At 41.8% G+C, this 12,566-nt stretch overlaps 1 long non-coding RNA gene across 2 annotated transcripts in view; it reads right to left on the minus strand.

Moving 5' to 3' along the window:
* Positions 1-7,879: 7,879 nt before the first annotated feature.
* The window catches only part of LOC143273207 (uncharacterized), a 42,993-nt gene continuing 38,306 nt past the window's right edge, over positions 7,880-12,566 (minus strand). For both annotated transcript variants that reach the window (XR_013051102.1, XR_013051103.1), the window contains exons 2-3: positions 9,232-9,406; positions 7,880-8,084 (exon numbers count right to left, since the gene is read on the minus strand). This is a non-coding gene — a long non-coding RNA (uncharacterized LOC143273207). The remainder of the gene's footprint in view (positions 8,085-9,231; positions 9,407-12,566) is intronic.

Here is a 12,566-nt window from a genome sequence, read left to right on the forward strand (position 1 = left end):
AAGGGAGGAAGGGAGGAAGGGAGAAAGAGAGGAAGAGAGGAAGAGAGAAAGAGAGAAAGGGAGAAAGGGAGAAAGGGAGAAAGAGAGAAAGATTCTCATCTAAGCTTATCTCTTCTAAAAATGTAGATGAGCCACTGGATTTTGAGAACTAAGTATATATTTTTGAAATGAATATAAACTATGTTACTACTGTAGTAATTTATGCTGATTACTTCTTAAAATTTTAATATTTTGAGTATATCAGGTTAAGTTCAATATGCTATTAATATTAATTTCATCCATTTATTTTCGTGACTTAATATGCAATTCAAGCCATAGGAGATTTAAAATCACATATGTGGCTCGCGTTATATTTTGGTTGGACACACTGATTTGGAACATGAGAGGAAAAAAAGCCAATGGAGTTCTGTCTACTCAGACTAGAGAAAACACAAGACAAGGCGGGGTAGGGCTGAGGAGAGAAGGAGCTGCTTCAGAGGGGACAGTTACCCACATCACAGGAGTCAAATGAGGGTTTGTGTCATCTGACAAATGAGGGTTTGTGTCACCTTCTGCTGAAGCATTCGGGTGGGATTGTGTAGATGGAAGCCCACGCAGGAAGGACTTGACATAAGGATGGGTGCTGAGAGGAGAGGGCTGGGGCTCAGCTCAGCCAGGAGGTAGCGTTTACCTAGTTTGCCAGAGGCTCTAGGCTCCATCATCAGTCCCACAAACAACAATCCAACAAATCAAGCTTTAAAAAAAGAGAAGAAAGCATGCAAAGAAAGAGAGACTCAACATGAACAATTCTATCAAGAGTTTTGCTAGAGGAAAAAAAAAAAAACAGAAAACAAAACCAATGAGAACATGGGAGATATTTTAAAGAGAGTCATTGGTTCAAGGGATGAAAATTACTAAACAGATCATCTTCAATAGATTTCTGAACATTAGATTACTTTCTGTATGAATAAAAAACTTGGGGAAAAACTGTAAACCACAAGGGAAAATGAATGTTTGCCAACTGAAGGAAACAGCCTAGGAAGAGCGATCCTGATTAGAAATTTGGGGCTAGATGCAAAGATTATGGAAAGATGGTGTCTTCAATGGTAAAGACCACAAAGAGCATCTTCAACAGACATTTTGCATGGCAAATAAGCGGTGAGGTTTGGCTGGGTAAATGACTTGTCAATAGCACGTGGCAAAGTTGAAGCCAGAGGCAGAACCATGATGATATCATTAAAAAAAAAAAAAAACCAGCCCACATGTGTGTCTTATGTTTTACGTATATTAACACTAACCTATGCGCCAACATCGGGAGAGTGGTTCTGTTTTGTTTTATCTTTGCTTCTGTTTAGTTTGAAACAATTGAGATCATATGAATCCCAGGATGGCTTTGAACTGGCTATGTAGTTCTGGGATTTTAGCATGCACCACCATACCTGGCTTACATATGAGTACCAGGACATGCATGTGGAGGTCAGAGGACATCTTGCAGCAGTCAGTTCTCTTCTACCACGAGAATCCTGAGGAAAAACTCAGGTTTTCAGGCTTGGTGGCAAGTGCCCTTGCCTGCTGAGCCTCTTACCAGTCCAGATATAGATATTTTATGCCAGAGTTACCAACTGAGTAACTAAGATTGTTAGACTTTAGCTACTTGTGTTTACATCTACTTCTAAACAAAGCCCCTCACAGTGAGAATTGTTGTACATCTCTCAACAGGGCAAAATATACAAAATTCCAAAGTTATAAATGAATAAAAACTAACATCTGTGTACCTACCTCAAGACTTGTTTTTCCAAAGAATTCATTAACCATTGGGTATCCAAGTGGCAAAATTTAAAAAGTAAAAAATTTCAACTTCGACACATTCACAGTTCTAAGAGTAAACACAGCCACACAATGTCAGTGAGGTTTGCCTTTCAGTTTTATGAAACGTGGCATACTGACTTTCTAAGTGAAGCAAATGCCATAGCTTTTCCATATGGATGTGAAAATTCTAACAAATCAGACAGCACTTACAGAGAAGGATTCATGTCCAAGTACAAAAGCCCCTCCCTTTTATATCTACCAAAATCAAATCTAGGACCAACTACAACTTCTCTTGGTTGAATAAAATCTTAATTCTGAGTAATCACTATTTGTTTCTGTGTATAAATTTAAAAGTATATAGAATGTTCTGTATATAAAATTAACCAAAATGATGTTTTAGTAAACTGTAGCTAGAGTTTTCCGGCCTTGCCCACAGTCAGGACAAATCTCTGTCACCCGCCAGTCCCACAGCCGCTCAGACCCAACCAAGTAAACACAGAGACTTATATTGCTTACAAACTGTATGGCTGTGGCAGGCTTCTTGTTAACTGTTCTTATATCTTAAAGTAACGCATTTCTACAAATCTATACCTTGCCACGTGGCTCGTGGCTTACCAGCATCTTCACATGCTGCTTGTCCTGGCAGTGGCTGGCAGCGTCTCCTTCTGCCTTCCTGTTCTTTTATTTCTCCTCTGTTAGTCCCGCCTATACTTCCTGCCTAGCCACGACCAATCAGGTTTTATTTATTGACCAATCAGAGCAACTTGACATACAGACCATCCCCCAGTACAGCCAAGTGCAGACCATCTCAGACACCTGCACTCAGGCCCATGGTCCTAATCATCCTCTATGCAAACCTGCTGGGTAACGCCACAAGGAACCCAAGAAGGGCTCCCACAGGACATACATTAACATCCCACAGCAGTAAACTGTTTCCTGCTTCGTCTCAGGTAAACAGGCAGTTATTACTTCCAACTCCATTGGACATCTTATTTAAGTTTCTAAAATTTCTTTCCTTAATATGTAGGAATCTGTCTGAAACTTGGTTTGTTAAATAAGTCAATACTTCTCAGTGCCTTAGATCATTGTATTCAATAATATTTTAAAATATCTATGTGGGACTCCAGAGATGGATATAAAAAGTGAGTATTGGAAAGGAGATCAGATCTTGAATGTTCCTCAAAGGCATGTGTCTTGAAGACTTGTCCTTCATGTGTCCGTTGTTGGGAGGTGATAGGACATTTTGATGTAGGTTGGAAGTTGGAAGTCTTTAGGTCATTGGGGTTTCTCACTTAGGCCAATTTAAAACCCTCAGTCCTGCCCTTTTACTGCCTGGCACAAGGTGAGAGGTTTCTGTTTCCCTGTGGCTTCCTTTCTTGAGGTGTGCAGCATCAGTACACTACAGGTCCAAAGCGATGGCACCAACCAGTCATGGACCAGAACCTCCAAGTCCGTGAGCCAAAATAAACCCTTACAAACTGATGATCTCAAGTACGTGTTACAACACAAAAAGCCAACAGAAATTCTGTGAAGCTTGTTTTGAAAGGTTCCAGCTGTGTGCTGATTTGATGTGGCATCTTCTCCTGAGGTTTGATAGGATACATTTCCAGGTAAGAAGGCAACCTCTTCATGCAGGTCTTATAAGCCAGCATCCATCTCTTGCATATACGAAAATATGTTTCTGCTCACCTGTCACCAAGACTGTATGCTAAGGGATCTGTTAACGTCTATTGTCAATTTACCACATTGCTTACCCAGAAATTATTATCAACAGTAATCCATACTCTCAAGATGGTAGCCTGAGTTGACTCAGTCTGTGGCTCTGAGGGGTAAACGTTCCTGTATTTGAAGACTGAAATGAATGACTTCTTTTCGTAGAAAAGATAAATATACCCTTTCCACTCTGTATTAACCTGGTTCCTGATCCTTCCCTGGTTGATCTGTGGTTTGTATCCAGTCTCCTGATTCTCTCTCATAAGTGCTCCCCACCCCTTTATTTTTCTCAGCCTCCAAAGAGTCTCTAGATCCTTCAACAGAAACTTTGGATCTCTAAGCTCCCAGTGTCTCCCTTCCTCCTTCCTTCCCAGACCTCTGGGTCTCACTCACTAGTCTCTCCCTTGTACTTCCTGATGATGAATGGAAGAAAGACGGGCTGTAAGAAAGCGCCCGGGCTCCCAGTCCTCTATTCCTTCTCTGCTGTCAGGATTAGTCCAGCCCCCTCCCAAGCTCCGGCTGATGCCAGGACACTGCTACATCAAAAGTTTCCTTAGCAACAAACGCCTATATATAGAATACCTGGACACTTCCACCTGGATGTCCTGAAAGTTACCTCCACTCAACACATTCAAAAACATACTCACTAACCAAGGTGTTCTTTTATCTGCCATGTGGGCTGCTCAGCAACCTACTCACGCAAGCCAGAAACCCCTTATTTCCTTAGCCCCCAAAGTCAGTTGTATTTAGATAAACTGTATATTCAGACCAAATCTGAACACATGCATTTTGCACCAATGTGTTAGCGTATAATTTTATGAATACAGTCTTCAGGTCCCACGTGCAGTCTGACTTTGGACTGTCACCACCCCCGCCCTTGGGCTTTCCTCTCTGAAGTTGTTTTGTGGACAGTCAAAGTCCTCTCCTTCCAGGCCCCCCTCCTGAATCTCAAAACACGAAACTCAAGGATCGCTGCTCATCTGAAGATCTATGTAAACCACTCTCCCATCTCTCTCCCCCTTGGCATAATGTTCAGATATTTCTCCAAACATACCATGTCCTCCATATTTGGCTCTTACCTATCATCCTCTTCCTTCCTTCCCTCCAGGCTCACAACCCCCAGGTTGTTGCTTTTATGTGGAGTTCCTACTCCGTTTTCAAGGCATCTTGTTAATGTTGTTTATTGTTATGTTGTTTGTTATATATTTATTATACATCATTTGTTACAATGCTTTATAATTATTTACTCATTACACATCAACCTCTGCACCGAACTGTAATTATTAAATGTCGCAAGCTGCTTAAGGGCAGCGAGCACACACCTGCTCATTGTTGCATCTACAGTATCAAGCCTAGTACTCAGTAGGTGCTCCATAGATGTACTGAACTTGAAATGCCTCGGTAGTATACTCAGATGAAATGAGGTAACCATGCTAATGCAATGAGTGAGCTAATCTTCACTGCCTTCCCCCGTTGACAAGCATCCCCTTAGACACAGGAAGCAGGTGATTTGTGATCTCGGAGACCCCGGTGTACTCGGAAGGGAGTAGCCTCCCGGTTTCTTCATTCTTCCCAGGAGAATGACTTGCATTACACAACAGGGGAGTCTGTTGGCTTTTCCAAGGGTAAAACAGCTCCGCTGAGCTGTTCCGGGCCTGGGTGTCTCTCCTGTTGCTCTGAGACTGCTGCCTTTCTTCAGAATCGAACATGCCGCAAAGAATCTCTGTAACAGCATGCTGTACCTTATCGTGTTAGCTGCGGCTAGAGAACAAGGGGCCGCAGAACCCGATTGTACTTTGTCTCACAGCCGTAGGGGAAAGGATGGAGCTTCATCAAGAAACATATATCCAAATGGAAACTCACTAATGCAATCGGAAGTTATCAAACATAATGCAAATCAGAAGCCCCACACTGCTAGACTCTCGGTAGGAAGAGGTAGACAGCGTTAGACTGTACAAGCTTCTAGTAGGGATAGACTCAGTACTTGAGTAAAATTGCTCACAAATGTTCTTGCTCACTTCACACAGTAACTGATCTATTTTATTTGGTTTTCACTAGAACACTTTCTCTGAAAATCACTTTTGAATATAAAAGATAAGTAAAAGGGACCAGTGGTCAGGGAGTGGTGAAATCAAAGAAATCCAAATATGGACAGCACACTTCCAAACCGTCAAGAGACCTTCAAAAAGGACTTCAGTAAATCTGGTCCATAGAACAAAACACTGTCACCTCACACAGTGTGGGAAGTGACAGACTTGCTACTTATATTCTCAAACTAATAAGCAGGAAATTGTACAGCGAGTGAAAGGGTCAGCACTCAATTTCCATCCAAAACAATGAATAAAAAGAATACATCTAAGTGGTTGCAATTTCCCGCCTTTACCCAGCGGTTCCTGCATGACCGTCATCAACCAAATTCAAAGAAAATGTTCAATGGAATTTTCCTCCTCATAATGAATCAAACTTCAGCCCAAATTAAATAGTCCTTTTCCTTTCTCCAGAAAATTCTGTTTGTCTAGAACTAAGGAAGGAAGGATAAGCATATTGACATGTAGTCCAAAATTATATTCAGTCTGTCATCTCATATATTTGTATAGAAATGTTCATCTCTAATCTATACATTAGATACATAGACAAATAGATGTTCATATATATCAATAAAATCTGTTGTATATATTAGAAATGCATTATATAATTATTTATTATTAATAATCAATGTATTAATAGCTGTTATGAATGGTAGTATGATAATTTCATTAATGATATAAATTATTAATTTTCTTTGAGACAGAGTGTCATGTACCCTAGGTTGGCTTTGAACTCACTATGCAGCCATGAATGGCCTCAGACTCTGAACATCCTGCCTGCATCTCTCAAGTGCTGGAATTACAGGCATACCCCTCCACTCCTAGTGTATGCAGTGTTGGGACTAGAACCTAGAGCTTTGTGAGTGCTGGGCGATCACTCCACAAACTGAGACAAATCTCCACTCCACAATTTTAGTTGATATCTTTATTAATATTCTCACACATTGTAAATGTATATATGTTATACATACCACACTATCCATAGATACAAATATGGCTATATTAGTGGGTAAATGGTGCTTTCTAACATAGGAAACAAAAAAAAAAAAAAAGAAGAAGTTTGCTTAAATGACCTCTTCAGTAACTTACTCCATTGAGGTGTAAAACTCTGACCCGAGAATTCCCAGTGTGTGTTAACACCAAGTGAGCATTTGTGGCTTTGGCATTATTTACAAGATTTAATTATTTTTGTTTTGTGTATGACTGTTTTGCTTGCCTGTTTGTCTGGATATCACTTGTGTGTCTGGTGCCTGAGGAAGCCAGAAGAGGGAGTCAAACCTCTGGAAGTGGAGTTACAGACAGCTGTTAGCAGCCTAGTGTGGGTGCTGAGAATTAAACCCAAGCCCTCTGAAAGAACAGCCAGTGCTTTTAACCCGAGAGCGTCTCTCCAGCCCCCAGTGCGTAAGCATTTGTGATCGGTTCCTGTGCACTCCTTTTGACCACCTGGAGATTTTACAGTCTTGTCTTTTTGATCAATGTGTTCTATCATTCTTCTCTCCAGAGAAGAATGGGTCTGATTTGTGCAGGAGCGTGGGAGTGGGGTGGGGGACAGGTGCTATATATGCACCAAGACGCTCCAGCTCCCACCCCAGCATCTAAATGCTACAGTTTATTAACAATAAAATCAGACACAGTGAATTATAACTTGGGAGAAACACCCTATCCCAAACACTATCTCTATGCAACTTTACATGGTGGAATAGAGATTGGTGGATACTTAGAGAGAGAGAGGAACCACCTGGGAAGAGGAACAAGAGGTGCTAATTCAAACTTGAATTATCTAGGGAAAGGACTCATATTGGTCTGTAGTTTGTGGACAAAGCTAAAAGGTAAACAAACACTGTGGGAAGTATCTTTGTCTATGCGGAGTCAAGACAGAAACCCAGTGTCCCGCCCTTGAGAAGAGCCCCTTTATCTCGGCAGGTGGGAAGCAATCAAGACTTTATAAACTGGCAAGGTCTCCAAGGGTGTCCTGACAGCGCAGACTCGCTTTCCCCATGAGTCACTGCTACTTCAGTCAGCTCAGTGTGTCTGTCCTGGTTTGCCCCTGCCTCCCTTTACCTGTGCACTCAAGGACAGACTTTCCCAGAGCTTGGTGACCCACTTAAGGGACAGGGACCTTTATATCCAGGAGGCCTTTCACATGCCAAATCATTCAAATGACATTATGCTTAAATATCCTTATTTGGGGGAGAGTAAAGGGTTATAATGAATTATCCCCTCTCTTAAAAAAAAAAAATTCCTGTAGCTCAGCTGTAGAAGTTTGAATGTTAGGTATCAAACAAGGTCAGTTAGTTCTAAATGGGTTTTATCCAGAGTAACGTCTTTCAACCCTGAAGGCACTTCCTGATGATGCCTTGCCTCTTTTCAAGTTGCCAGAGATTCAGAGGACAGGCTCCCTGGGAGTGAGGCTTCAGTTTGATCCTTGTCCCATCAGTTTTCAAAGAACAAAACCTTGGTGTTTTGTTTCAACTCTATATGCATATATTTCCTCATCTGGAAAAGATGGATAGAAGTCAGAACAATAGCCATTTGGGCTTATTAGTAATATTAAATGAGAAAATATGCATGATATACTTAATACAGCATCAAGGTACATAAGTAGTATATGTTGGTTATTAAATGGCATTATTGGTAGTAATGATTACAATTGTTAGGTAACAAGACTATTTCATGACTGATCAGGTCTTGCTTAATGCTTAATATTATTGCTAAAATATGTAGCAATCTTTACTACTTTATCATGACAATGAATATATTTTATATAACTGTTGTAAACAAAACGATCAATAATTAGCCAGCATCCACCTGGGGGCAGAAAACAGCTACATGGAATCATGTACTGATCTCCCATAACTTCTGTGTCTGTCCACTTTAAATGTCTTTCTGGACTGGGGCATGTCTGTACTCAAGGTTTTCCTGGACCCCAGGATTTTTAATCACTGTGATTTGTATTAGGCGCAAGCCTCTGAGACAGAGGAAATATCAATGCCTTCCTTCTGAAAGCTTTGGAGTACATTTCTCTACTCCTAAAGAAAGGTGGGCCTGAGTATCACAGAACATGGGACACTGCAAAGGGACTGTGGCTATGCATTTCCTAGGAGAAGGCAGGCAGGAGAATGAGAAAATGGAACATACAGAATGATGGGTTGGTTCTTGACAGGGCCTGTCCCTGGGAGATAGTGCTAGGAGATAAGAGAAAGGGTAGAAATCATATGCCTAAGTTGAAGTGGGGGTGGGGGAGACAATGTTACTGGACAGTAGACACTGAGTTAGATGGATTCTCCCAGCTAACAGACCATAACAGAAAGGTGGGTAGACATAGGAAACTTTGCACACTGAAGCTATTTATAATCCCTAAAAGAGTACGGATATGTGTTAGATTCGAATTTGAGGTCCTTATCTTGCACGTCCTCTGACTCACCTATGAATCGTTCTGTGCTTCCTTCACTGAGTATGGAAACAATTTCACATTCAACTATTTTAATCACCCCTCGTCAATCACTCGTAGATAGTTCCTAACCAGTGACTAATACATTTTGCTTCTATTAAAGATGGTGAGGTTGATGACTGAGTCACAGTGCTGGGACATCCTGCTTGGTATCAAATGTTCTACTAATGGCAAACAGAGTTTACCTCTCACCTGCAGGAGGATGCCAGTAAGCCTTCACACTGTCATCTGGAGCTTCTTTTTCCTTCTAGCCAAACTTGGGTAAGCTGCAGTAGAGCGCAAGCCAACTCAACACTTGGCCTTGATCTCTGTCATGTGTATGAAGGATAGTAGGGCCTTATTGAAGAGTATGTGGTGATTTTGCACACTGGAGAAGGGAAAACAGAAGCTGAAAGTTGGTCAGGGAAGGGAGGCTTTGTGAAGTTAGTAGAGTGATGAGATACATCAGAGGACTAAACAAACATTCATGGAACAACTGTGATACCTGAAGCACCATGAGAGATGGAAATACAAACAAACACAGCACACTAGCTTTTAGGGGAAACAATCTCATGTATATGAATATCCAGCATAAACCACATTTTTATGTATGTTTTCCCATTCATATTTTCAAAGCATTATGAGCCTGAAAATATTGTCTGTTTTTGACAGGTTACAAAAATGGCTCAAAGAATTTTATTAACCTGTTCAATAGGATCATAGAGTTGGGTTGGTCAATAGTAGAGCCAGGGCTGACGCCATGATGCGCTGTGCATGAAAAGACAGGGAGTGGGAAGGAGCAATCAAAGACACAGTCTAGCAAGAAAAAAGATTGCATCATGACTAGCAAAGGAAAGGGATGAGAATTTGATTCCACAATAAATAAGTTAGTCCTTGAGAAGGGGAGAGAGCTTCACTGGTACAGTGCCCACCTTACAAGAACCTGGGTTTAATCCCCGGGCTTTCTAGGGAAAAAAGATAACCTAGGAGTGATAGTGGTTCCCACCTGTAGAGGTGGAGGTGGGGAGACCCCTGGGGCTAGCTGGCTGGGTAGTGGCACCCACTTGCAGAGGTGGAGGCAAGTGGACCCTTGGGGCTAGCTGGCTAGTCAGGCTAATTTACATCCTGAGTTCCTAGTCAATGACAGACTGTCTCAAAAAACAACGTGGGTAGTACCTGTGGGTGACATCTGAAGATGTCCTCTGGCTTCTCCACACACACGTACATGTGGACCTACACACAGACACACACATAAACACACACAGTCCCCTGAGCTTCGCTTGCTGTGGAGTAGCAGGATCTCAGAAGTACATTATAACACAGTTACAATGACAGAGGCAGGACCTGGTGGCGCACGCCTTTAATCTTAGCATCTGGGAGGCAGAAGCAGGCAGATCCTTGTTGATTCCAGACCAGCAAAGGCTGTAGTGTCTTGAGGGGAAAAAAAAGTTTAGAGAAAAGATAGTTCACATTTCTACCCAAAATCCTAGGCCAGGAAACCAGCCAAGGCTCAGTAGAACCCAGTCTACAAGACCTCTTCACCTCTAGGTAGTTTAATGACCTCGGAAGCCCCTTCAGAAAAGTGGCTATCTGTACATGTGAAACACTGATATCTATTTCCCACACCAACTAAAGCTATTATTGACAACTAGGTCTTGACCTGCCTTGTAGCTCTATAAAATTATATGCAAGTTATAAGAATGCATTACAATAAAACCACTTTCCCCACATTCAGTAGAAAAATCTAAATTACTTTGCACTTTTGGTGTTCAAGTATCACAGCTGAGCTCAAAATAATGTGATAACAAAAACATATTTTTATAGTAGTTCACAGTGCAATGTAGTCCATTTTAGTTCCCTAACCTTCCAGAGATACATAGGAATTCTTCTCCCAGTATAAGAGAAGAGAATAATCGATCATAAGAAAAGCAAGTCTCTTCCCACACCCCCAAAGCTGGTGGGCACACAGGCAGAATTGTAGCCCACACTGGCCTATTGCAAGCTGTCTTAGTTAGGGTTTCTATTGCTGTGAAGAGACATCATGACCACAGCAACTCTTATAATGGAAAACATTTAATTGGGGTTTGTGGTGATATATTGTGCACCCCAATAAAACTTGTCTGGGCATCAGAGGACAGAGCCAGCCACTAGATTAGGCATAGAGGCCAGACAGGTGATGGTATACACACTTAATCCTATTACTCAGGAGACAGAGATCAGTCTGGATCTGTGTGAGTTCAAGGCCACACTGGGAATAGAGCCAGGCATGGTCGCACACACCTTTAATCCCAACACTTGAGATCTCATGTCTTTGCTTGGGAAGCACACACACCTTTAATCCCAGGAAGTAATATGGCAGGGCAGAGAAAGATATTTAAGGTGTGAGGAAACGGGAACTCACTGTCTTTAGACTGAGGATTTCGAAGAGGTAAGAACTAATGGCTGGCTTCCTCTGCTTCTCTGATCTTTCAGCTCTCACCCCAATATCTGGCTCCGGGTTTTCTGTTAATAAGACCGTTTAGCAATTCATGTTACAGGGACTGGCTTACAGTTCAGAGGTTTGGTCCATTATCAACATGGCAGGACATGGCAGCATGCGGGCAGACATGGTGCTAGAGAAGGAGCTGAGAGTCCTGCATCTAGTCTAAAGGCAGCAGAAGAGACCTGTATGTCACACTGGGTGTAGCTTGAGCATATGAGACCTCAAAGTCCACCCTACAATGACATAATTCCTCCAACAAAGCCATACCCACTCCAACAAGGCCACATTGCCTAATAGTGCCACTCCCTGTGGGCCAAGTTCACACGCATGAGTTTATGGGGGCCATACCTATTCAAACTTCCACACAAGCCGAATGCCCTTTCAGAATATCGTGTGGCCTTACAGTTCACAGAAATGTACTCTTTGCTCTTCCTCATCAAGGGTGACACTTTTAGAAGGTGGTTCGTTTTGCCAGCCTTCCCTTCAGCAAAGTCATGTGATTCTCTTGTATCTCTGTATTCCCTCCCTTATACAAAAGCCCTGAGTATACAAACTGCTGTCTGTAGTACTGAGAGTCAGTTGTTACAGTTTTTTGTTATTTTCTAGCTTTGCACACTGTCATTAAATCTTTCCCTCGGTCTACACTGCATAGCTATATAACACAAACACACAAAGAACGGAGCTGACAGCTAAGCCTGGGAATGGGTTACTATTTCGACAGCAGCCTAAGAAAGTCAATCAAAAAAAAAAAAAAAAAAAACTAAGCAAAGCTTAGTTTGTTTGAGTAAAACTCTATGGTGCTAGATGGTTTTTTCTCAACTTGACACAAGGAAGAGAGAACATCAATTGAGAAATTGCCTCCATCAGACTGGCCTATAGACAAGTGTATGGGGACCTTCTCTTGATTGATGATTGATGTAGAAAGGCCTAGCTTACTGTGGGCAGAGCTCTCTTTAGGCAAGTGGTCCTGAGTTGTATAGAGAAGGAAGCTGTGCAAACCATGAATTGTAAACCAGTACACAGTGTCCTCCAATGATCCCTGTTTGAGTTTTCTATCTCAAGGTTC

This window comes from Peromyscus maniculatus, chromosome 5, assembly GCF_049852395.1.
Source record: "Peromyscus maniculatus bairdii isolate BWxNUB_F1_BW_parent chromosome 5, HU_Pman_BW_mat_3.1, whole genome shotgun sequence".
Lineage (NCBI taxonomy): Eukaryota > Metazoa > Chordata > Mammalia > Rodentia > Cricetidae > Peromyscus > Peromyscus maniculatus.